Here is a 27,257-nt window from a genome sequence, read left to right on the forward strand (position 1 = left end):
AACCAGCCTAGACCCTTCAATTCATGCTAAAAGAGCTATTCCATGCTAAGTTGAATATGTAAGACTGAATAAATTGATATTTGTTTCTGTTACACCTATTATTAGCCTTTCATTAATGATACTTTAAGTGTTTTTTTCAGTAAGCATGGTGAAGAGACAATCTCTAAGTGTTTATAATGTGGCTTTTTAATATTTTTAAACCCCTATTAAAATTCTGATTTCTTATTTCAGGGTGAAGGTAGAAGGAAAGAAGTTGAATAAGAGGACTAAATCAGATATAGTGTTGTCAGATACTTTTACACAGTATTTGTGTACAAGTTGACAGCTGTGAGGTAGAGAGGAAAATACTAGAAAATACTAGCCGTATCTGTTCCTCATGGTTTTCTTAAGTAAGAATAAAAATCCTTGTACTCTCAAAAAGAATTCCAAAAAACAGCATAAACCACTTCTTGTTTTGTTTTTTCTTTTTAAAAAAAATAAAAAATAATAATAAAAGAAAATCATTTCCCCAATCAGGTAACTGATGATAAAACATAGATGTGTCTATGACTAGCTAGTATCTAAATAGTAGACTAAATGAGAGGGATGTATGAAGTCAATCGAAACTAACAAAGCCTACACAGCACAGCTCTGATGTTTTAGAAGGAAAACAGAAAATGTCCAAAATAACAATCTGAGACATGTAACATGGATTTAGTAAAAATACTGTTGGTGATTGGCATCTGAATGTGTGCTCAGCATATGTATAACGTAATTAGAGAGTTTACAAGTATATGATGTCCATGATCCTTAACACACAAAATTAATGAAACAATCATGCCATTTCAGGCATGATCAGGAGGCAATCAGACTTCTGCATTAGAAAGGTCATAGTGGGAAAGAGAAATTGCTCATTTCCTTTGCTTTACTGTATTGTGTTTGCATGGCAAGGTTTGAATAGCAGGGGGAGCCACAGGTGTGGCTTCTGTGAGAAGACGCCAGAAGCTGCCCCAATGTCTAATGAAGCCAATGCTGGCTGGCTCCAGCACAGACTTGCTCTGTCAAAGCTGAGCCAATCAGCAGTGGTGGTAGCACCTCTGGGATAACATATTTAAGAGGGGGTAAAAAATGCTGCACAATAGCAGTTGGGAAGAGAACTGAAAACTGTGTGAGAGCAACAACTCTGCAGACACCAAGGCCAGTGAAGAAGGAGGGGAGGAGGTGTTCCAAACACCAGATCAGAGATTCCTCAGCAGCCTGCGGTACAGACCATGGTGAGGCAGGCTGAACCCGTACAGCCCATGGAGGTCCACATTAGAGCAGATATCCCCCTGTAGCCCATGGAGGACCACACACCAGAGCAGGTAGATGCCTGAAGAAGGCTGTGACCCTGTGGAAAGCCCACCCTGGAGCAGGATCCTGTCAGGGCCTTATGGACCCTTGGAGGAGGAAGCCCACAATGGAGCACATTTGCTGGCAGGACTTGTGACTCCAGTTTCCCTGAGTGGGGTCCATTTTGCTTCTGATGGTAATTACTGAATGAGCTCTCCCTGTCCTTATCTTAACCCTCAGATAATGAGCTTTTTTGTTATATTTTCCCTCCCTCCGTCCAGCTGAGGAAGGGAAGTGATATATCTGCTTGGTGGGTACTGGAGCCCAGTCAAGGTGAGCCCACCATGTTTATTGAAAAATTCCTACTACTAGTACTGCTAGATAGAGCTGTTCAATTTAACAATTTTTAACTTATTAAAGTTAGCCAAGTTCAAAAACACCTCCCATTTAAACCTTTAACTACTAATATTTGACTAAAGAGGATTAGAATTCAGTTTTATCTTAAGTCTTAGTTTAAACATTATTGGTACCATTCTAGCAATCAAATTTTGTGGTTTGGATTGAGAAGGCAATTAGAAGGCAAAAAGAAGGTTTACTTAGTGTCAAATTGCTGCTTCTATTCTAAAATGAGAGAGGGAGGAAGAGAGGAATATACACAAGTATAAGCAAGGGAGTGTGCCAAAGACCAGGGTGTAATGCTCTTATGTCCATGAATAGATGAGAGGGAGGGAACTGCTGCTTGTTATTCTTCCAGATGGTATCTAATAAATTAAACAACCCAACATCTACATCAGCAGAAAAAGTAATCCTTGTTTTTCATATTTCCACTGTATGCATGGCCATTTGGTCATTCCTAGCAATTTTCTGCCCAATTACTGCCTACTTTGTCTTTGCTGATGGAGAATTTTGTACATACTGTTGCCAAAATGACAGAGATGATACTTGCCAATGGAGGACTGATAACGAAACACCCCCTGCTTCCAGAACTGCACAAAAAAGCTGGTCAGTATTCAAGGATTGCTGCCTTCAAGCTTATGAACAGCCCACCTCAGAAGTGGAAGCCTGGGAATAATGCCAGGAGGTCTGCATGGATGAACAATAACCTCCTGGAAAAACTCAGCACAAAATGGAAATATACAGAAAGTGGAAGCAGGCACAGGTAAACTGTGAGGAAAACAAAGCACACACTGTGAGGAAAACAAAGCATGCAGAGGAATGGTTAGGAAAGACAAAGCCTGGAGTTGAATCTGGCAAGGGAAATCAAGGCAATATGAAGGGCTTCTGCAAGTACATAAGTAGAAAAAAGGCAATGTCTCTCTCTTCTACAACAGAGAGAAATTAATGCAAAAAGGCTGCCAAGATGAACAGGCATCAGTGTCTTAGGAAATTCACAGATGAGGTTACAGAAGCACTTAGAAAAAAGTATGTGATTATCATAACAGTAATGAAGTAGAAAATACTGGTTTGGAATAGTGTGTTTAGAAAAGTAGTTTTAAACAGGGTAATTAGCATCAGGTTTTGTTTTGTCATTTTTCCTCTACAGCCTTTCTAGAAGGAATATTGGAACAGATCTTTCTGACTATTGTATTGAAGGCGCTAAGTCCTTGTTCTCCCAGAAATGTTTTTTGAAAATAAAAATGTGAATATTAAAACAATGAGGGTTTTTTTGTTTGTTTCAAAAGTGGTAGAATAAGTATCAGGTACATGAGAACAATTGACAGCCTTTTTAAACTACAGATTTTATGTAGGTCTTGATCATTACTCACTTATAAACATTTCTATTATATTTTGAAATGTTTTCTGCTAATGGTGGACCAGTAAAACTCTACTAAAAGAAAGCATTTCTTAATCTTTTTGCATATTATACTATTTCTTCGTTAAGCATACTACACAACTCTTTCTCCCTCAAATTTTCAGTTCAGAGATATGTCAAACATATGTCAATATATGCAATAACTCAGCTCAAAATAATCCTTCTTGATAGGGTGGCCTCTTGCTTGCAGAATGTTGGATCTGATGGAATAAGATTAAAAAAAAAAAATTACTTTTTTTTTTCCCCTGCTTTTCCTTTCATTTTTTTCCTTTCCTTCTGACTGGGGGCTTTTCTTTGGCCAAGATTTTTTTTTTTTTTCCTAAATCTCATTAGCAATTCACTAGAAGAGACATACTCTAGCTGTCTTAAATATCACTGAAGGCAAAAGTAAAAGATGCAGAGACTGAAACTAATCTGAACAGAGAAGTAACATCCCTTCCCTTCCATATCATTTACTATTCTTAACTACAAGAAAAAACACTGAGCTAGACGAAGTGTATAGTTCTTAGGTCTTCAGGGCTTTTAATTTTACCTTGGAATGTTTTTGTTTTCTTATTAGGATATTTTTATATGTGGCTTTTGCTGTCTGACTGCTTCCATTTCAGGGAAGCTGATATTGCCATAGAAAATAACAGAAATGCTGTTGCATGTTATCCAAGCAATGATTTTGAGATTCAAACAAAGAGCATTGTTCACCTCTTTATCATTTGTTGGAATATGTCAGGTAATCATGGTCTATCCACTAATCTCTTTCTAGCTGTACAATAACTTCAGATATTATGGTATACTGGTTTGTAGGATTATGATATTATTTGAATCAGATTACATTTCCTAATGTGATAAAATCACTTTCTTTGTTTTTATGGCATTCATCCAACAAGAATTTTAAGTACATAACTTTAAGATCTTGATTAGTCCCCTCAAATTTAATAGGAGTATTTTTAGGTTTTCCTCACTGAACAAGAGTCATAGTGTATGTAATAGCCGTATCTATGCTATTTAAAGCAAAGGTAGCAAATGCCACAACATTGGCATTTTATTGTCCTTACAGGTAAATTTTACCACAGTCCCAGCATGAGTTAACCTGGGTCAAACACTACTTTCCGAAAAAACACCTGGGCACAGTTCAGGGCTAGACATGGGAAGGAATCATTAGCACTAATCAGTTTGTGAGAACCACCCCAGTTTGAAGGGTGATAAAGCATAGCTATATGACCGGTACTGTGTCATTCACAAGGCAGAGAATGTATTTAGTAATATACATATGACCACTGCCAATTTGTAGAAGAATTCTTTCTAATTTTAAATGCTGTACTGTGTGTCAAAACAATATTGTTTCAAGTTGAAAGCTATATTGTTTTTTTCTTCAGCAAACTAAACACAGCAGTGATTGCTTATAACATTATAATTATTTTTTGGCAGGAAAATACAAATTATTTTAATGAAGACAAAGTATGAGTTATGTGTCATTAATATCCATTTTCTATTTTTATAGAATTGTTAGAGTCCGAAGGGACCTTAAAGATCACCTAGTTCCAACTCCCCTGGTATGGCAAGAAAAACTGCCATTAGACCAGGTTGCTGAGAGTCCCATCCAATGTGGCCTTGAACAGTTGCAGGAATGGGGAATCCACAACTCTCAGGGAAACCTGTTCCGGTCACAGTGAAGAACTGCTTCCTTATATCTAATCTAAATCTCTCCTCCTTCATCTTAAAGCCGTTCCCCCTTGACCTGTCACTACACGCCCTTGTAAAATGTCCCTCTCCAGATTTCTCATAGGCCCACTTTAGGTACTGAAGGCAGCTATAAGGTCTCCCCAGTCCTTCTCTAGGCTGAGCAACCCCAACTCTCACAGCTTCATAGGAGAGGTGCTCCAGCCCTCTGATTAACCTAGCCCTTCTCTGGACTCACTCTGACAGGTCCATGTCCCCTTTATGTCAGAGGCCCAAGAGCTAAACACAGTACTCCAGGTGGGGTCTCGTAAGAGAGGAGTACGGGAGGAGAATCACCTCCCTTGACCTGCTGGTCATGCTTCTTTTGATGTGGCCCAGGATATGGTCGGCTTTCTTAGCTGCAAGTAAATATTGCTGGGTCATTTTGAGCTTCTTGTCAACCAACACCTCCAAGTCCTTTCCCTCAGGGCTACTCCTCTGTCCAGCCTGTATTTGTGTTTGGGATTGCCCCAACACACATGCAGACCTTGCACTTGGCCTTTCTCTACTTCATGAGGTTCACACAGGCCCACATCTTGAGCTTGTCAAGGTCCCTCTGGATAACAAGGTTTACATGCTGGATTTCCCTCCAGCATGTAAACTGCACCACAAAGCTTCTTGTCATCAGCAAACTTGCTTAGGAAACACTCGGTCTCACTGTCCATGTTGCTGACAAAGACGATAAACAGTAAACAGATGTTAATCTTAAAAGTGGTGTGTGAGTCTGCAATTTTATTAATGGCCATATACATAAAATATCATTATAACTATCTTCTTTGCCTGTTTAAAATGAAGAAGATATAAGATTTTTTTTTTTTTGCTTCAAGAATTCCAACATACCTTCATTTTGAAGAGAAAAATATATGGGCTTTCATCTAAGTATGTCAACTTTTCAACTGAAAACTGCAGGTTCCCAACTAGACAGTTACCTCTGTACTTAGTATAATTAAACACTAACAAATCCTTTTAATATGCTAAAGAGAATATTATAGTTGAGTCTTGTTGGAATGAAGAAACCACATATTTTCAAAGTCTGCATGGTCAATAGATTTGTATTTGATACTTGACATATGTTTTTTATAGAATCACTGGAAAAATAATCTAGGGGTTAAAAGAGTGGAAGGGAACTAAAATATATTTAATGAGGTAAATTCACTTGAAAATATCAAAATGTTATTCTGAAATAAAGAGAGTGTTCTCTCACCACTGTGAGAACACTAAGAGTTGATCAATGACTTGGAAATCAAAAAGAGATTACAAAATTGGAAAGATGGTCACACGATGAAGGATCAGTAAGAAGAAATAGATCAAGTAAGTAATGAAAAAGCTAGAAAGAGTGCGATCAAAAATTATGTGTATTACTAAAACAGAGGTAACAAGGAAATGTACTATATATAGGTAAACAGATGAGTACATATACAGTACAGAAGATGAAAGGAAAAAAGTAATAGATATGGAAATATCTTCAATAGCTGGTCACATTTTTTTTCTTCAATCATCACCAAAAAAAGACAAAAAATGTTAATTTTAATCATATACTGTATAGACATTTTGACAATGAAATAAGAATGTAGACCAGAAGAAAGAACAAGCAAAAAAAGTTTTCTGCTATCCGGAGTACAGCAAAGCATAAGGAAATTGACCCTAAAGCAACAGAACTAGTCAAAAGGACATTTGAAGTAATGCTTATTGCTGTATAGAATTTATAGAAAAATAATATATATGCCCTAACGACTAAGGAAAAGGAGGACTGGAGGAATTAAATATGTCAGCCCAATTTTTATCTGGGAAATGACTTGTCAATACATTATTAAACAATCAGTTTTTAAGCACGTAGCGTTAGAAAAAGGATAGTTTTGTCAAATAATATGAAATTAATCCAGCTTCATTCCTTATCAGCCTGACTTTTCTGATGTATTGGGGGCAATATGTGATACAGCTTTTTATTTTCCATAGCTGTTGCATATATGGGATAAGGGAAGGGTAGGGAGAAGAGGGAAGGGTAGGGAGAAGAGGGAAGGGTAGGGAGAAGAAGGACAAAGGAGAGAGAATAGTGGGGAACGGAAAGCACACCAAGGCAAGGCAAGGCATGGCAAGGTAAGGCAAGCCAAGGCAATGGAAGACTCATTACTTCAACAGTGAATTAAATCCACTTTATGCACAAATATATTTCTGAGATGTGATTTTCATCAAGAATCTTCACCTGAATTACTTTCAAATTACAGATTTTATGTTGTAGAAAAGGTTAATTTCAATTAGATAACTGGTACTAGAAACAAAGGATTTATAAATTGTAGATATTGTTATCTGAAAATATATAATTGCATTAAAATTTTAACAACTGGTTCTCAAGTTTGAAGTACCAGATTGCATACTCTGCACAATTAAATGTGGACTACAGAAGCACAGATGTTGCTGTACTTAAGTCTCAACAATAGTTACTATGTAATCAAAAAGATACAGGTATCATAGGTCATTTGATAAACTGATCTTATTGCAACTTGCAAACATAAACTGACAAATATAAACTCTAGTACTTACACCTTTCTCTGGTGCCTATTCACCCTTCAAAACCTTTGTTATTTCAAGTAGCGCCTCAGTTCCTCACCAGAAGTATGGGGTAATATTTGGTGTTTCCTCCTACTTTTTCCAAAGTGATATGTGGTATTGATAGTGGGGTTTCTTCCTCTTCACTCTTAGATTTACGTGAGTCATTTCTTATAAACACCTGCAAACACAGTTTACTTCTTTCTTCTTTGTTCTCTCATCCATAAACTTCATGATGCACCCAATTTTTTTCTCTACATGGTGTTTTACAAATGCTTGAAAATTCAATTTTCTTTTTTAACCCTGAAATGGGCTTCACTCAGATGCCAAGGTTGTGTTCCTTTAGTGATCAGCAATTAATCTTTAGTGATTTGTGTTTATAGCCTTGGACTTTGGCTATTGTCCTGTGCTTGCACATTCAAGGATACTGCTATCAGTTTGTGCTTGCTGCTTTGGAAGTCCCTGATACAATCCCATATTTCTTCAGTGGCCTTTAAGCTGTGGTTTCATTAGCAAAACCCAATCACTCGTAAGCACAGATCTAAGGTTGCTGAAAATTACACTGTACAAAATAGACAATCCACTAGAAGACATACATGCATTTAAACACAGGCAGACAGACTGCTCTGGTAACAACTTGTAACTAATTTTTTTTATTAATTACTACAAAATCACTGATTCACTATCAAAATTACTTTATCAATTTTCAGCAAAATAGATTCTTGAACACTTCATATCTTGTTGCATAATTTCCTCATCTAACCTTTTTCATTTTAAAAAAGGGTTTTTTTCTCCATTTGTATAAAGGAAACATTAAGTATACATTTTCTCTTTCTTTTCTGTTTCTTTTTTTTTTTTTTTTATTTGTTTTGATGTTTCCCTTCTTCCCTTCCTCCCCCCTCAGATTCACTATTTACTAGTGTAATTTATCAGAAGCTGTTTATATCTGCTGCAAACTCTTTATTGGTACTTGCATAATTTCTGTCAGTGTGTGTAGCTTGCGTCATACTGAAATGAAACATTTTGGGGTATTTTTGGTTGAGGAGGGAGTTACATGATATCACAGGATTTCTGAAGTCTTACTTGTATTTCTTTGATAGTTCATCTCTTCTTGTGGTCATCAGCACTACTGAAGAAGAAAAATTTTAAGTTTCTTGAGACATGAGCTTTGCTGATTTTGAAAAATGGGACTGCTTGTCCTCATTCCCTTTCCTGAAACAGCTGCACATGCTAAATTAGATTCTGTTATTGCAGAATTATTCAACCACATTATGGTTCATAGCCAGAATTTATTTTTGTTTCCAGCTTTGGGTTGGTTTAAAGTTTATCTGTAGGAGAAAAAAAAAAAAACAATCCATAACCCTTTCTGATAGACCAAACTTGTCTTTTATCTTTTCTATTGAAAAGAATAATAGAATTGTAGTAGGTTGTTTGCTTGAATTTCCCAGAAGCTTCTGTCGTTACACTTACAGAATACACTTTCACATCCTTGGCCTGGAGAGGGAGAAGCTAGTTGAAAGAAGAAAAACCTGTAAAACAGTGTTAACCTCCTACATTAAATTTCTAATTTTGGCTTTGTAACATCAAATATTACCTTCCCACTGGTAACTAATGCATTGCATTCCTAATCTAAGTGTTAATCTCTATTAGTGAAGAAAACTAAACACTTTTGAAGGCCTCATCTGGATATTAAAGAGAATCTTGTCCTTTCAATCCACTAAATAAAATGTTCAATTCTTCTGATCTAATGCATGACAAAGCAACAAATAGAAAATTAAGAAAACAGAAGGATGATTTAAATGAGTCTTCTAAATGAGGCTTTGTACTATACATTTCCTTCTACACGGAGCTTAAAACACTGAGCTGCCTTTTGAAGGGAAGACACTTCTCAAAAGAGATAAAAAATATATTCCTGTAGAACTATAGCTCACTGAAAACTAAGTCACCTGAGGATACTTTCAGATAGTCATCACTGAAAGATAACAGGTCATGGAAGTCAGGCCAGCGCTCCCTTTCTCCAGTTTTCCCATCCTAAAGGTGTGAGTAGTGTGATTAGGCTCTTGTTTTAAAGTCATCTAAATCAGGATGCAACCAAATGCCTTACAGTCACTGGTTCATAGACTCATTGAAATCATACTGGATCTTAAAATTGCTGTCAGTAGGTGACGACAAAATAGTTCTCTCTCATACAGCTAAAAACTCCCTTAATATTCTTTTGCATACCTTTCACTTACTGAAAATAGTATTAAATAGGTTGTATAAAGGATCATATTGAGAAGGAAGAACTCTTTATTAACTTCTAAAAAAAAAAACAAAAAGACCATGGATAGAAAAAGAGGACTTAGAAACTGTCTTCTTCCAGCACCTCCCATATGAAGATAGGCTGAGAAAACTGGGGCTGTTCAGCCTGGAGAACAGAAAGCTGTGTGGAGACCTCATAGCAGCCTTCCAGTATCTGAAGGGGGCTTGTCCTGGGTTCAGCAGTAGCAGTCATGTTTTTTCCTTTGTGTTAACTGGTGCAGTGCTGTGTTTTGACTTCTAGTTTGAGAACAGTGTTGGTGAAGCCGATGCTGTCGGTTGTTGCTAAGTGATGTTTACCCTGACCAAGGACTCTGTGAGGCTCATGCTCTGCCAGGGAGGAGGGGAAGCTGTGAGGAAGCAGAGACGGGGCACCTGACCCGGGCTAGCCGGGGAGGTATTCCATACCACAGCACGTCATGCCCGGGGTGAGGGGTAACTGGGAGTTACCCGGAAGGACACAGGCTTCCAGGTGGAACTCGTTTTCTTGGCCGGTGGTATCGTATTCTCTTCCCTTGTTATTTTCCCTTATCATTGTTTTAGCTGATAGTAGTGGTGGTGATTTGTTGCTGGACTGTTCTTGTCTCAACCCGTAGGAGTTGCACTCTCTCGATCCTCCTCCCCGTTCCTCCGGGAGCGAGGAAGGGGAGAGCCCCGGTGCGGAAGGGGGAGGGGGACGGACACGGACCTTGATTGTTGTCAGCTCGGCACCACTCACTGGGAGTGAGTGAACAAGTTACCTGACTGGGTTTAAACCACGACAGTTCTTTTTGACGCCCAACGTGGGGCACGAGGGGTTGAGATAAGAACAGATCTGACTGGATTGATAGTCACTCGTCACAATGCTGATTTATTGGCTCTCAAGGTTTTTCCTCTTGATCTCACAGTTTCAGTATACCATATCTTACGTCCATCCGGTATTGGCTGTATTAGTGTTTTTCAAGTGTGGGGCTTGGGCTAAGGTTTTTATCCCATTGTACTTTATGGTAATGACTTGTAATACAATAGAATCATTGATCATGAAACTGATCTGGTTTATGTTCCCAGTGTGGTCACCACCTTTATACTTTGGGAGGTATATGATGGAGGTGCTTAGCAATTACACATCTTTTTTCTCCTTCTCAGGTGCTCAACCTGTGAAGGAGACATTCTTTTACCCTCCTAGTCGTCCCCCCAGACCATTTACATTTGAGAGTTTTGAATTTTTTGAATGGCCTTTTAATGCTGTTGAGACTTGTTTGCTGATGGTGATGGGAATCACCATGCTAACACGCATACAGAGTGTGTTTTGCCCACTACTGATTTCAAGAGTTAAGCAGATTCAGGTTTGGGTCTTGTCTGGGGTCAAACGACAATGTAGGAGGACCGAGAGATTTTCCCAGAGGCTGGACAGCCATGAGTGGCAGGGTGTGTGGGATAGTATGGGCAAGTATCTAGGTCAGTGGGCCCCTCCAGTATTTTGGAATTTCACTACCGAACAACTGCAAAATCCAGAAGAATTAGTAAAACACTTAAATGAGGTGTGTGGTCATTCTGGCCATACCAGAGATGGACAAATCACGGCAACGTGCTGGGGCTTGGCCTATGCTTACAGGGCCTTGTTCAACACTATCCAGCACCTTCAAAAGGAAAAGAATATCGGCGGATTTGAGGGCAAAGCGACAGTCGCTACTCAAACTTGGTAAATGTGTATGTTACCTGACTGGGTTTAAACCACGACAGGGCTGTAGTAATAGAACAAGGGGTAACAGGTTAAAACTTAAACAGGGTAAGTTTAGATTGGATATAAGGAAGAAGTTCTTTATTGGGAGGGTGGTGAGGCACTGGAATGGGTTACCTAAGGAAATTGTGAATGCTCCATCCCTGGCAGTGTTCAAGGCCAGGTTGGACAGAGCCTGGGGTGACATGGTTTAGTGTGAAGTGTCCCTACCCATGTCAGAGGGGTTGGAACTAGATGATCTTAAGGTCCTTTCCAATCCTAACTATTCCATGATTCTATGATTCTATAAAATTAGTAATGGTAAAAGGTGATAATTTCTAACTTGAGAAAGTTGTCATGCTAGAAGTAGTACAAATCTCCAGTTGAAATCATGGGATGCTACAGCAATAAAAATTGGCAAGTAATAATTATAAATTCATAGTATGTATATAGTACATTGCCACTAGAATTTGACAGAACCTATTTGCATACCCAGCTTTCAAACCTTAAAAGCACACAGCAATTCTATTAGAAATCATTTCTTCTCCTTGAGACAAAAGAACTAATTTTATGCAAAATTTTTAGCCTGCAGGAATAGTCATAAGATAAGATAAGGAAGGAGGAATTGATCTGTGTAATAATATTCTCTAGGAAACAAATATATTTTGTCTCTGTCAAACTGGTGTGATTCAGCTCTTCTTGCATGGTTTCATACAACAGGGCATTCACACCTCTAGATGGAGCAGCCACAGTCATAAATTTTGAATGATTCCAGCTTTAAAGGTTTTGTAGCAGAATTAAGTCAGTTTTCAGAATAATTGTGCACAAACTTCTGCTTCCAAAGGACCCAGGGTACTTAACACCCTGTCCTGGGTTCAACAGTAGCAGTCAGTTTTCTCCTTCTTAGTAGCTGGTGCAGTGCTGTGGTTTTGACTTTCAGACTGGGAGCTACGCTGATAACACCGATGTTTTTAGTTGCTGCTCAGTAATGTTTAGTCTGACCAAGGACTTTCTGAGTCTCATGCTCTGCCAGGGAGGAGGGGAAACCAGGAGGAAGCAGAGACAGGACACCTGACCCAAACTAGCTAAAGAGGTATTCCATACCACAGCACATCATGCCCAGTATATAATCTGAGGGCAGTTACCCAGAAGGGCTAGATCACTGCTCAGGTTGGGCTGGGTATCGGTCGGTGGGTGGTGAGTGGTTGTATTCTCTTGCCTTGTTATTTCCCTTATCATTATTATTATTGGTGGTAGCAGTAGTGATTTGTGCTATACCTTAGTCACTGGACTGTTCTTATCTCAACCCATGAGAGTTACATTCTTTCAACTCTCCACCCCATCCTTCTGGGAGTGGGGGGAGGAAGGGGGAGAGTGAGCGAGGGCTGCGTGGCTGAATTGCCAGCTGGGTCTAAACCACGATACACCCCCACCCAAAGAGATGATGCATCATTTTGCAAAATTAATAATATAGATTTATTATTCCTGTGGGCTTTTTTCAGTACTATGCAACCAGTCTATTAATGGTATAGCTCTAGAAATACACAGCAACTCAGATTTTTTTAAAGAAATTTTCAACTATTTCCATAGAAACAGTTCTCTTCCTTTCTGTGGTTATAGCTATAAAAAACAAAACAGGAACAAAATGATTGTTAGCTGTAGAAAACAAACGGAATAATCTGGGCACTGCTGTTTTTTCCATGCAGGGTATGAATTGCTGAGCATGATTTCAAGCAAGATCAGTGTGCTTCTGAAGATTTAAAGATCCTCTCCCCACCTTCCCCTCACCAGCCCCAGAAAGAGTCTCTTAGGCTGGTTGCTTGAGGCTAATTCCTCCCTCCTGCTGTCATTCCACATGGGGTCCCCTAGAAGGCAGCCAGTGTGGGGCAGGGAATGTACACCCAAACCTCTAAACTGGACCCCTAGGCTAAATAGAAAGTAAAGACCAATGTCAGCATCTGCATCATGCTCCTCCAAGCAAAGAAGACAAAACCTCCATTGTGAACCTCATATCCCTCTAGGCAGGAGGACCAGTGATAATGAAATTTACTGCACTACTCTAGACAATTAATGAATATTTCTGCAATTGGACTAACAATTTGGACTATTGTACTCTTAGAACATGGATTGGACTTACAGTATATGCTCAGCTCCACTGTACAAGGGGTGCTTCATTTTTGGCTGTATCAATATTCTGAGTGTAACAAACCTAACAGCATAAATGATTTGGTAATAGAAGACTAGGACAACAGCGAAAGATTATATTTCAGCAAAGCATAGAAATTGCTCTTTCTCCCTGAATACCTTCATAGTTAATCATCCACAAGCCACCGAACTTGAGAATGATTTGTGTTAGGAATGTTAGGATTGTTGCCACCTGCTGCAGTTGCTCTAGCACAGAACCATTCCTGGCCCAATAGCTGGAGCGCAGCCCCATGCCCTGGAACCCAGATGTGAGCTAAAGATGCGGCTGTTGCTTTCCAGTAGCTGACACCAAAGAGGCAGGGGAACCCACCCCCTCGTCTGACTGAAGCAGCTGGTACCAAATTTCATTCACATGCACTCAGGTCCCAGCAGCAGCTGGTGCTGAGTCCTAGTGGCACATACAAACATGGGTTTGAGATTATGGTGAGAGTTAAGAAAAGATTTAATAAGAATATATAAGAAGACAGGACAGACAGCAGTGATCAGGCACAGGTTTCAGCCACACAAGCACACTGACCAGACCTATTTTACAAAAAACTGGACCCCTTAATACCTCTTTCTGCCTACACCTCTGTTAGTTCCCTGCTGTTCCCCCTTCCCGTGCACATTGCCTCATCAGTTGATACAGTCCCACTGACATCCCCTCAACAGGAACGACCCCTAGGTTTTCATCTTCATCTATTGAAAAGTTCTATTTGCCTGCAGTTTCTTGACAACCCATTAAACAGTGTGACTGACGAGGTTTGTTTCTTTCTATTGTCTTTGTTGATTTTAACTGGCCAGGCTTTATGTCTCTGTGTTTGTCTTTTGCTCTGTCCCTATCCCCCAGCTGAAAAAATAAGTATTTTCACATCCTACAAACTCTTTCCAATTCATGACACTGACCAGGTTTATTCTTATCAGGACCTCCCTTATCACTTGCTCATCAGCTTGTCTCTGTTTCTTATGGTTTATGGCTTAAAGGAGCAGATACTTTCCTTCCACATACCTTTACAATTTAGAGTTATCTTGTACTGACATAAAAAAAATAAAGAAGATAGATAAACTATATAATACAAGTGTAATACCTTAATAATGAATTTTAAAACACTTAATATGTTTGCATTTACTATAAAAGCGTTTTCAGCTTCAAGCCTTACCTAACTGTGTGCTGTAAAAAATGAAGCCTTAGTACTGTCTTGGGTCTGTGGTGTGGGGAGAAAGGGTGAGCTAGGACTACCAAAATAGAAAGGAACAGAATGGAACAATTATTAATTCTGACTAGAAGAGTTTTGTAGGTAACACTTCTTCTGAAGCTGATTCACACTCAATATCCTGCAGCTTCATCATTTTCTATGAAAAAATAAGGTTGCAGGAAATAAGACTCAGCCTACCATATGTTCATGCTTGCCAAGTTATTTCTTTTTCTTTCTACAAATAAGTTTTGTTCAAGTGGAGCTTGAGTTCTTCTGACACGTTGTTCAGAATTTGCAGTTTTGACAAGGCCACAGGACAATCAGAAATGTCAAATATGTTATAGTACACAGATTGCAGGCACAATATAGAAGAACTATATCTAATATATTGGGTGTAAATCAGATCTGTTGCTCATGCAAACAATCTGTGTAACTTAAATCCAGCATGCCCTGAATATGTCAAACATCCTATGTTTGTACACAACAACAGAGTATCACACGCAGAGAGGGGCTAATATTTTTTGTGGTTTTTTGTTTGGTTTGATTTTGGTTGGTTGGCTGGTTTGGGGTTTTCTTTGGTTTTAGGTTTTTTTTTATGAATCCCACTTATAAAAAATGAGTAACACAGAATACCAAAATACTTACGTATCTGAGACTGATGACTGTGTTTGCCTTTATATTCTTTATTGTATCTACTTGGCAATATTAGATCTCTAACATGTGAAACAGACTCAGTGTCTGAGACAAGAAAATTGCAAAACATTTAAACTTTTTTTATAAATAAAATGAAAATAAACATTAATGCTTTTGTTTCCTGATGGTACTATTTTCTTCATGCCTACTTCTATAGTCACGTGTATGCAAGGAAATCTTCATATGAGAAAGCTTCATTCCCAGAAACATTTATTTGGAGATGTCTCAAGAGCTTACTGCTTTTAGAAATTAATCTTCAATGCATTATTGTGATGTTCTTGCTTAAAACCTAAGCAAACATAAACAGTTGCACTTGCATGCATACATTTAGCAGTGTAGTCTATCTCAGCCTTCTACATTTACATACATGACTATCCAGACACCCACCAGCTGAAGAATTTCTTACAATCTATTTTAGAAACTGCAAAAAACTTAAATAGAAAAATGTAAAAAGTGAAGCATCTTCCTAGAACATACTTTATAATTCCTAGCATCCACTGGCTTGTCTAATTATCATGAACTTTAAGCTTGAAATCAGCAGGAACTAAGACTGTTCTAATTCAGTAACTAAGACTTTGTACAATTGACTGACAAGGAGACCAGGTTAGGTGGGAGGCACAGCTAAATGCTACATTGACAGTTTCACCTTAAAAAACAAAAAAACAAACAAACAAACAAAGATAAATATTTTGTTTATTCTGTAAATGCAAAACATTTACATTTCTGCTAATTACAAAAAAAGAAAAGCTAAAGTTGCTTCAGCAGTGAAGGCTCATGTGAAGTCCCTGGTAACACCCTGCTTGGCTCCTGCCTTCAGGACTTGTTATTAAACAACTTTGTTCAAGAAGCATGCACAGCTGTCATAACTCACATGTATTTAAAGTTACAATTTTCAAAGCTACTAAGAGAATTTCTTTCCTAAACATGATAGTTTGTTTCTGAATGTAGAGCTTTTTTAAACTCATAACACTAATTTTATGTTGTAAGAATGAGTGAAAGGCAGTTGGCAAGTTACAGAATACTTCCATCAATTTCATCTTCATCTCCATTTAAAAGCTCATTCTTCAATTAAAATGCTACTGAGTGAGTACTGCCAAATATATATTTGGCTTAGGAATCTCCACGCTTCACATTACTTCCCCAAAACACAGGTATGAAGACATTAAGACTCTATTTAAGGATATAGAGATGCAGAAGAAAACTAACAATTCTGAGCCTCCTTAGGAAAGAAAGCCCTGTCTTCAGGGGAAAGACAGCAGAATTCATGCTTTGTAAAAACGGCCAAATATGACTAAATTTCAGTCATCTAAAACTAAATAAAGTTTCTGTCCTCCATTTTTGTCAATTGGAAATGATTTGCATGCTTTACAGGGTACGATTTAGTTCTTTCCGTTGTAAGTTTAATTTTGCAGATCACACTGTAGCCTGCCTGCAGACAAATTAAATTAGTAGCTTCAAATTAATGATCTCTTACAATATTTTTTTACAGTGTATCCACAATAATCAGAGTAAATAATGTTAATTATGTTTAATATTTTTCTTATTTATAATTAATAGATACTAAGAAGAAAAGGTTGGAGCCATCTTCTTTCAAAAGGTTATTCAGGGAGAGAAAATAGAAAAGGCAGTGCTCTAAAGGACATTTTGTGGAATTGTTTAAAGAGGGTTACATTTTTTTCCAGGTGCATCTTAATAGATCATGAGCTTAAAGATAGGTGTTTCCACAAAATGCTATAAAGCCCTCTTTTTGGCTATTTTGACCATAAACCCATAGAATCCCAGAAGGTTGTCCTAACTCTGGAAAACCATCTGGAGATTTAATCTTTAAACAGTTTCTGACTAGCAAATCATCACTACATACTTTTCTCCCAGAAATTAACATGAGAAATGTTATTTTCATAAAAGGGGGCCACCGGAGTTTCGCAGAAGATGTGTGACCATGGAAGACTAGAAACCTGGGCTGTAGAGTTTGAATGCATGTCTAGCTGCAATGTATGAAGAATTATTTTTAGGAGGGGGTTTTGAGAATTTATACCTAATTTGGGATTTATAATTGTTGCTCTTCTGTTGTCCACATGCAAAGGAAAAGCGTCAGAATAAAAATTCAGGACTAGAAATGTGTCAATTATAAGTATTTTCTTTTCAATCTCTCTATGCATTCATGATTCATTTGAAACAGACAGATGACTTTACAGATTCATAATATTGTAATATAATCCTGTTTTATGCTTCACCCCCTGAAAGGCTATTCAGAGAATATTCTCTCATTCATTGGATGCTATTCCCTCTTTAAAGCTGGATATTCTCTTTTCTTAGTATTTTATACCGTTTAAATGTCACTTGCATGATGTTGATGGTGTGCAGTTTAGCTCTGTTTACTTTTCAAGCACTAAATAAATTACATTAAATTATAAAGCATAAGTGTCATTGCTTTCAGTAAATTAACTGTGAGGGTTTACTTTTTTGTCTTTTTTTTAATTTTTAATGCGGTTAGATATCACATTATCACTTAGCTCTACACTTTGTTGTATACCCGAATAAAATAATATCCAAGGGGGTCTTGGCAAAGCATGCTTTTAATCTTTTCTAATTCCTGTTTTCCTGTTCTTGGATATAGGCATCAAATTCTTGATACTAGGCATGAAAAAACTCTACAAACATGTTTCAAATAGTTTCCAGATTGTGTTTTAGTAAAACTGATATCCTTTAAACAATTTGTTTAAATGTTAAGAACAGAACCTCAAATATCAAGCATTTCAAAGGAGAAAGAGATCAGAAAGGGGTACATTGCCTAGCATAAGCAGCATAGGTAGACAGAACGGGTAAAACTAGTGTTAAAAACACTAAGTGTCCAATTGTACATACATAAAGAAAAGAAGAAAGGAGAGGAAGAGAAGGAAGAGAGGGAGGCAGGGCAAAGGAAGAAAGGATAGAGGAAGAGAGGGTGGCAGAGAAGGAAGGAAGGACTGCAGGCCTCAGTGATTTACATGCCAAGATGCCAGCAGCTGTGGAGAAAGGGAATACAGGGACAGACTGTCTAAGTCCAGTTATCAAATGGATCTACTAACAGAACTTCATCCTGAATTGCTACAGAGGAGAATGGAACAAGGCTGTTGGTGCTCTTTGTGTTTGCATAAGTGCTATGTTTATCAGCTGTGTTACTCTGTGTCTGGCTGCACATATAAGTACATGTGTATTGCACTGATGTGTTTGTGTGTGGCAACTGAGAGCATATGCTTAGCTTCTCTCGTGGGACTTGGAAACAGGGAACTGGAAAAGTTTTGCCTCTACCCAGTTACCAGATTATGCAGTTCCTAACTAGCCTACTATTTATTTCATCCTGAATGCCTGCTTAATTTTTTTCATTATTATATTTTAAAATTTACTATAACTGCTTCATATTCTATGCCTCACAGAAGTGCAAAAGAATTCAGAAAAAATAAATAGAAAACAAAGTTGTATTTTCAATTTCTTAAAAAAAAAAAAAAAAGATCCCAAACTGATTTCTGATGTTCTATATATTGAAAAACATCATAGATTTTTTTATAGATTTTTCTTGTGCTCAACTTTATGTGGAAACAATAATATGTAAAAAACTCTGAGAAAAAGAGAGTGTGCTTTTTGTAGTAGGATATGTACTTTTAAGCATACTTCAGCAAAGAGAAAATAAATTAGTATCCAGGTGTTGAGTATATAAAGGGTCACAAACTAAAATGAGAACAGGAGTTTAAAAATAATGACAGCACAAAATAATGAATAATTAACACAAATTAAACAGAAGTATTTGAAATAATTTGTTATTCAAATTTACCTTCCAGATTGAAAGCCTTTTTTATTAAGGATGTGTCAAAAAGTTCAGTGAAGATGTTGAGAACTGGAACTGATTTTCAGCTACCAGAATCATATCTGAAAATATTCAGTTAAAAGTTTTCTTTCTTTCGTTTCTTCTTAAATGGAAAAGATTAAAAATTTCTTAATGTTTAATGCAGGCTGGAGAAATGGACTGACAGGAAACTCATTAAATTTAACAAGGAGAAGTGCAATGTCCTGCAACTTAGAAGGAATAACTCCATACATACTGGACGCCATCCATCTGGAAAAAAAAATTGCAAGAAAGGACCCCAGGGTCCTGGTGGATATAAAGGCAGACCTAACAAACCAATGCGGCTCAGCTGCAGAGAAGGCTGATGGTATCCTGGACTTCATTAGGAGGAGTTTTCCCAGGGCATGTAATTTGGGTTTCTGCCAGGGATTTTCATAGGAGACAGGCACTTACCTCTCTTTTTGGATCTAGGTCTTGTCTAGTATGAAAAAGATTAGCATCACTTCTCAGCCCAGTTAAACCTGACTCATTACATCTCAGATATTGAAAAGTGTTATTTCAGTGTCCCTTATAGTAAGATTAGTCAACCCTATCCATTTCACAAAGTTTACAAATTCAGTTCACACTCACTTTAGGTGCCTTTAATAAAGATGTAGGTATGTGAGCTGGGTGTGCTTAAATTCCCTTTATTCTTAACAGAGATGCGTGCAGTAAATCTAGTTAACAATCCTAGAGAGTTATCCAGTTGACCCAAGTGGGTGCTTACATTATGATTAAATAGATCACTCTTGAGATATACAGTACTGACTATATCTCAGTAGTGATATATTGACTATATTGATTATCAAGTCATGTAGCTCACATATAGATGCAAGGTAGCTGTATGAATCCAGAATCAAATGCTATTGTTTAGTTTTGCTGAATAACCCATTGCCTGTATTTGGTTTCATTATAGTGTTGCAAGTAACACCTATGGCCCCTGAAGCATGAAACAAGTCTCACATTTATTATGTGAGCTATCTGTAAGCACTTCCTGAAGAATTCTCAACTTGGTGTCCTGTTTGCAGTCTCCCTCTATGGAAAGACAAAGTTAGCTCTGAAAGCAATTTCAGTTTCAGGTGTGATAATTATCTTCTTGAGATGCCCACATATTCACAGAGACTTGCTGAAAGTGACTAGAGTCCTAAGTAAATTTTTCTGTCTACAGCCTACATCTAGACAGGTTAAAATCAAGCTGGTAACAGTACATGTATATTTTTACCTTCTAATTAATATATATCTTTTCATTTTAGTGAATCACTGTATTTGCTACTAGGGTTAACAGAATTGCTGTGATATTACTTAGGCAGACAAAACGAATTGAAAGTTTTTCAGCAGAGGTTTACCATTATTTTCTGTGAGTAATCTTCTGTTGCAACATAAGCTATTTATTTTATTATACTTTATAAAGCAGTGGTAGATAAAGTTTAAACACCTATTCATCAATTGCAATTTTACCGTAATTTGTTGTAAACAGTTGTTTTAATCCTGTTAATTTAAAAAAAAAAAAGACAAAAGAAAAGGAATGTAAGTTGCAGATGTGTTTATAAAACAAACTTGCAAATATTTTCATGAAGAAAGTCAGTGAAGCAAGCATAACAATTAACTAATCTGTTGACCAGCCAGTACTTCGACTGGCACATGCTAGAGTATATATGAAATTACTTTATACACTGGCACAGACTCCATGCAAACTGCAGTTGTACGGAACATCATGGGCACATCCTCATGCTGAGGAAGACAGGTGATTTTACCATGAAACACTGAAAAGTAGTTCCAGCGCAAAGTAAGAGATAGATATAGCTGAAAATTCTAAAAGAAGGAATTAAATATTGTCTTCAGTAACTCATTGTAATTTAATAATTATTTCTGATTAGATTAGGGCTTATAAATTAACACATGCATCTCAAATTCAGAAAGTATTAACAGAATTTCTCACTTTCCTTCTTTACTTTTAATACCAAGACCCCATTCATAGGAAGTTCTGAAAGGCTGATGTGAGGACCAGGACTGCACACACATTCTTTCTGTTGGCTTGCTAACATTGTGATTAAAAGAGGTGCTCTATGGTGAAAGAAACTGAGAAATCTAGAAATCTAGAACAGAAGAAACTTTTTTCTACAGAGGAATATAGTCCAGAAAGCATTTATTGTGATTTTTCTTGGTAACTATTCCCAATATCTTCAAGAATAGTATCTTAGAGGCTCTTGTTAAATACCTGTGCTGTTTATTAATCCTACTTAAAATAAAGAGTAAGTATAACTCATTATTGTGATTATAAACACCATTTTATTCTCCTTTAGTTAAATCTTTAGCTATCCAGATCAATCTGCATTTCTTTATGTACTGTACCTTTAAGTACTCCAGCAATTTCAATTTTTAATCTGAAATTATATTCCATGACTGAAAACAAAATGGTATTTTATCCAAGGTGTTTTATGGTCTTTTTTTATGACCTCTGTATCATTTCATCCCACTTTTTCCATCTGTACCATAAGGAAATTTTAATATTTCTTTGTCTATTGACATAGTACATGAAGAATGACATGGGGGAGAAAGAGGGTTGGACAGCTGAACTAATTAAAGTGCCTCAAATGCTATCTGTGTGAAGTACTACAAATACATGCATCACCATCTTCTTGCTTATTGATCTTCCTAGTAACACCATTATTGAGTTTTGAAAATCATTTGTTAAGAAAGATAACATTTATTTCTGCACTTATTTGCACACACATTTGCACCTAGGATGATACATTGAACAAAACATGTTGCTTGTTACCTCAGATAGTATTTCAGCAATTCTGGTATACTGTTATCCCAGAAAATATCTCCCACTCCTCCAAGTTTCATGTTCAAGATTACCAAAGGCTATTCTACACCTGAAGTATCCCGCTTGCTTTATCTACCAGTCTGTTAATTTCATGTACTGTATCTTCTTGGTTGGACTTTTTTAACTAGTGCTTGCTTGATTGTCAGCTTTGCCCTTGGGCAAGGGTTTGATGAGCTAGTGAATTGGCATGATGCCATCCAAAGAGATGTGATAGAAAGTAATCAGCCAGGAGGCCTTCTTTATGTATCAAATATGTTTTGTAAAGGGCAAGATTCTAATCTGGAAATGTTCAAGTAGCAGCTCATACTATGTAGTATTTACATGAGTGATCTAGCACTGCTGATCTAGTTCTGAATTCTTAGACACTGCTTGCAGAGAAAATAAGAAAGCTTTTGAAATCCCACAAATATTTTATACAGTTAAAAATAAAAATCAATTTGCTAGTTGAGAAAACGGATTCCCCTTCTTTTTCTCTGTGTAAGAAATTTTATGTAGTATGCCAAATCTGATTTCTAAATTTTAGTTTCCAGTAATGGTGAGTTATAGAACAGTTTTAAGCACTAACACTGACATTCACCTCACTTACGTTTAGGCATTAAAAATAAAATATCTTTTTTTAGATTAGTTATACAAAACCTTTTTACGTTCAAAAGGAAAAATAGCTTTCTACAGGTGGCCATTCAACCTGACCATCCTAACTGTCTAATATGGAAAAGAACACATTACCTGCTAGAGTATCCTGCTATTTCTACTCATTGATCCTGTAGCCTTGTATTGGATTGCTTGGCAAAGTTTTGGTAGCAAGGGAGCTACAGCAGTAGCTTCTGTGAGAAGCTGCTAGTAGCTTTTTCCATGTCCAACAGAGACAATGCCACCTGGCTCTAAGAGAGACCTGCTCTGGCCAAAGCTAAGCCCATCAGCAATGGTGGTAGCACCTCTGGAATAACAGGAGAAACAGTTGCTGTACAACAGCAATTGCCTCCAGAAGGCAAGAATGAGAACATGTAAGAGCAACAGCCTGCAGACACCAAGGTCAATGCAGAAGGAGGGGGAGGAGATGCTTCAGGCACCAGAGCAGAGATTCCCCTGCAGCCTGTGGTGCAGATCATGCAGACTGTCCTTCTGCAGCCTGTGGAGGTCCACAATGGAACAAATACCCACCTGCAGCCCATGGAGGACCCCATGCTGGAGCAGGTGGATGCCCAAAGGAGTCTGTGATGGTGTGGGCAGCCCATGGTGGAGCAGACACGTAGCAGGACCTGTGGTCCTGTGGAGAGAGGAGCCCACACTAGTGAAGGTTTACTGACAGGACTTGTGACCCCCTGGCACCTGCATCCTGTGGAAACAACTCATGTTGGAGAAGTTCATGAAAGACTGTCTCCCATGGGAGGGACCTCGCACTGGAGAAGGGGAAGAGTGTAAGGAGTCCTCCCCTTGAGGAAGAAGAAGCAGCAGAAAGAACATGTGATGAATGGACCACAACCTTCATTCTCCAACCCTCTTTGAGGCTGGGGGGAAGGAGGTCAAGAAAACCAGAAGTCCAGGAGGAAGGGAGGGGAAGAGAGAAAGTGCTTTAAGGTTTAGTTTTCATTTATCGTTACCTAACTTGATTTGATTGGTAATAAAATTAATTTCTCCAAGTCAAGTCTCTTTTGCCCATGATGGTAATTAGTGAGTGATCTCCTTGTACATCTTGACTCGCAAGCCTTTCGTTATATTTTCTCTCCCCTATCCAGCTGATGAAGAGAGTGACAGAGCAGCTTGGTGAGGACCTGGCGTCCTGCCAAGATCAACCACCACAAACCTTTACAAGTAAAATGAGGTGAAGCTTTGGGCCACTAGCACCATTATTTAATAATTAAATATACAAATAAGATTGGTTGGATTAACCAAATAAAACATGATAGAAGATGAAGTGTTAATAAAATGTAAGTAATCTCATTAGACACAAGTACTATTTTCAACAAAAAAATGCAGATAAATTTTCATTACAAACAAAAAAATGATGCTTGACCTACTTAAAATATAAAATAGTTGAAGTTTGAAGTGCTAATAGTCGTCTTGATTTTTATGTAAACTTTTTAATTTTTTTTGTTAGAAATATGGATATTTATCTGTATTTATCCATCTCTATATAGCTATATCCTAAGAAGGGGGGTTTGTAGAAACACAGTTGAATTGAATAATAATGATGACCTCATCATCCAGACCATAGACATCTAAATTTAGACTCCCAGATTTACAAATCTACATGTAAGATGGTTGTCAAATCTCTTAGCAAGTATTTACTTTAGAGTAGACCGTGTGGTGGTCCAGCTTCAGTTGTAACTGAATACATTGCCTATCACTGTTAATTACAATAAGATATGAGAGACCTGGATATCATGTAAAATCCTCTTTACCTTCTCTTTTGGTGTTCCCTAACCATGCAGTGCCATCTAGAGTGTCCAATTACCCATCTTGATCACCAGCTGCCAGCCCAGAAGTGCGTTCGTATATTATGTATATTCTGTGTCAAATCTGCGCTGATTTCTCAGATATCCTAGGAACCTTAGTAGGAATCTGCCTTAAGGTAAATGGTTTGAACTGTTAGAGACCTAAAACCCACTCTAAATGTTTTCAAGGGTCTAAGAACTAAAGCAGAGCATGGAGCTGTTTTTATCCTTGCACTGAGAAAGGAATTAGAAGAATTAAGTCTTTGTTTATTTTGTTTCATACAGGTATTTGCCAGGCAGGCAGAAGCACAGTTCCGAAGCAGACACAGATCTGCAATTACTTGCTCAGCCAGTTGAGGATCTTGAAACTACATGCATTCTGTAGCATGGACTGAAGGGCATGGGAAAAAATACTATTCTAGGTGTAAGATCTTGTCACAGGCATTTGTCTGCAGCAGAGCATGAAGGGAATAGAGAACAGAGATCCATACGAAAGTGGGCTTTAGAAGTCCTGTGGCACAGAGAACAGCATACTTCCTTTCTTTAACAAGGAACCTTAAAATTCTGCAAAATGCTACCAAGCAATATCACAATAGAAACATATATATAATTTGATTTTGCTTAATCATGCTGTAATTTAGCATTTACATAGCTTTTTAAAGCCTTAAACTTCTTTGCAGACCTATTTCAGTATTTGATATTGTCATTAGATAGTAAATTAGTAGGAGGACAGCTGTGATTATTCCCACTATTGATCTAAAGACCTGCAGACATTTACTACTCCTAGTTTGCATTTTGCATGAAAACACAATAATGAAAAAAACATTTTCACTGATTTACAGGTACTTCTGTCTGTTACTAGATAAGATAAACAAATGAAAATAATAGACCCTAATCATAGAATTATTTCATTTTGGTGGAACCATTTCATTTTAGGTTAGGGTGGAATATCAAATAACTGTGGCTGGTTGCATTCTTGGTGTCCCAATAAATGTTATACAGAACAACATATTTTCCCAATTGATTTTTCACACAAACTATATCTTTTTGTAATGCTTGCTCAGTAAATGAATAGCAGTGTATGGCTTCTGTTGAACTTTTGTCTGTAAAATATCTTCTTATGCTGCATAAATACAATCTAAATGATCAGTGCTTTGGCCCAAAGCTTTTAGATCAGACTTTTTTTTTCTTAGAATGTTCTATTTCATAAAGCCAAATTGCAGAGTCTTTCCCCTCCCCTACAGTTAGTTTGTAAATTGTTGGACACCCAGACTGGACTTCACTAAAAAGAAGGGAGTGAGCAGCTTCACCTAAATATATCCAAAATGTGATATTTCAGGGAAATTCTACCTTGAAAACAAAAGCTCCAAAATAAAATGTAAATCAAGTTTGAAACCTTGAATACTGTCATGAAGATAAAGTGTCATTCTTAGGCTAACTACAGTAAGCATTGATGCTTTCATCAAAAACATTACTTGTAAAACATATATCCATTTGGCCAAGGAGTTAGGAATCCAGTGAAATTTTAGTCAGAAAAAGAACTGCATCATTTCTGACAAACAGAAATGGTTTAATCATAAAATTTTGTCATTATTAGCCCCTCTAAAACTTTTTAATCCACAGGCTTAATCTGAACCTTAAACTGCCTAAGTATCAGTAACAATTCATTAGTTTTCCATTTCAAAACTTTCACCTTCTTGACAGACTTTCTAGATCCCTTCTGCTTTGTGCAAAATGACCCACCAAGGCAACTCAGTAATTGTATTTGTGATTATAGATTTTAATACCTGACAAGAAGCTAATCCTCCTCCAGCAAGAGATTCCACAGCTGCTTAGACAGGCTTAGTATACGTAGGCAGATACATCTGCTATTCCTCTTGTGTTAACAGCATGAAATCTGTATTGCCTACAGCTCACAGTAAGCTGTTAAAATAAGTTTTTTGTGCATTTTAGAGCCTATAGGGTGATTTGTTGCTAATGTAAATCATTCTGGCCAGGTTCACTGCAGGATGCTTGCTGTGTAGCTCTGGCATGATTAAAGTGGTCAAATGAAATATAGCAGTGGTCTGAACCAAATACAAGCTATCAAGAGAGGAAGATATTGCAAGTAATACTCCAAGCTTTCTTTTATCTCCTCATTTGCCACTTGGCTCTCAGCTTGAGTGAATTGTTGTAGTAGGTGTGGGAGGAGTGACCTAGGACTTTACCATCCCCAGAAAAGGGCTGTTTACTGAGCAATCTCAGAAATGATTTGGTGAACTACTGGCAGCTCTATATGAGAACAGCAGACCCCAAGGTGTCCTTTACAACAATCTCTCATTGCCAATAAAGTGACAATGCCCAGGACTAGGAGTCATAGACTTCGTACTTTTTCACTACCTATGTCAATCGTAGGCTTTTCCAGATTAAGCTGTGCCTCAGCAGAAGAAGTAAAGGGGGCATGGGGTCTTAACAGAGAAAACAAGGTGTGGAGGATGAAAAGGTTCCAAAGTAGAAAACCTCTTTCCATTATTTCCATACTGGAATATGGTCCTGGCAGGCCCTTTGCATTTATTCACCCTGAAGCAGACCTAATTCCCACCCTCTACTCACAGGAGGGTAAATTGCTTGGTTTTAGCTATTGAATGAGTACTAATAAAGAAAGTTCTTGAATTCTTCTCAGAGCTGCACAGTGAA

General features: G+C 37.6%; 1 protein-coding gene across 1 annotated transcript in view; it reads right to left on the bottom strand.

Annotated features, from left to right (window-relative positions):
- LOC133265042 (T-cell activation Rho GTPase-activating protein-like) overlaps positions 1-27,257 on the bottom strand; it is a 977,746-nt gene that overhangs the window by 69,071 nt on the left and 881,418 nt on the right. The window lies entirely within an intron of this gene.

This window comes from Pezoporus flaviventris, unplaced genomic scaffold (assembly GCF_033815535.1).
Source record: "Pezoporus flaviventris isolate CSIRO_AGI_PZ_B2104156 unplaced genomic scaffold, CSIRO_AGI_Pfla_v1 ptg000003l, whole genome shotgun sequence".
Taxonomy (NCBI): Eukaryota; Metazoa; Chordata; class Aves; order Psittaciformes; family Psittacidae; genus Pezoporus; species Pezoporus flaviventris.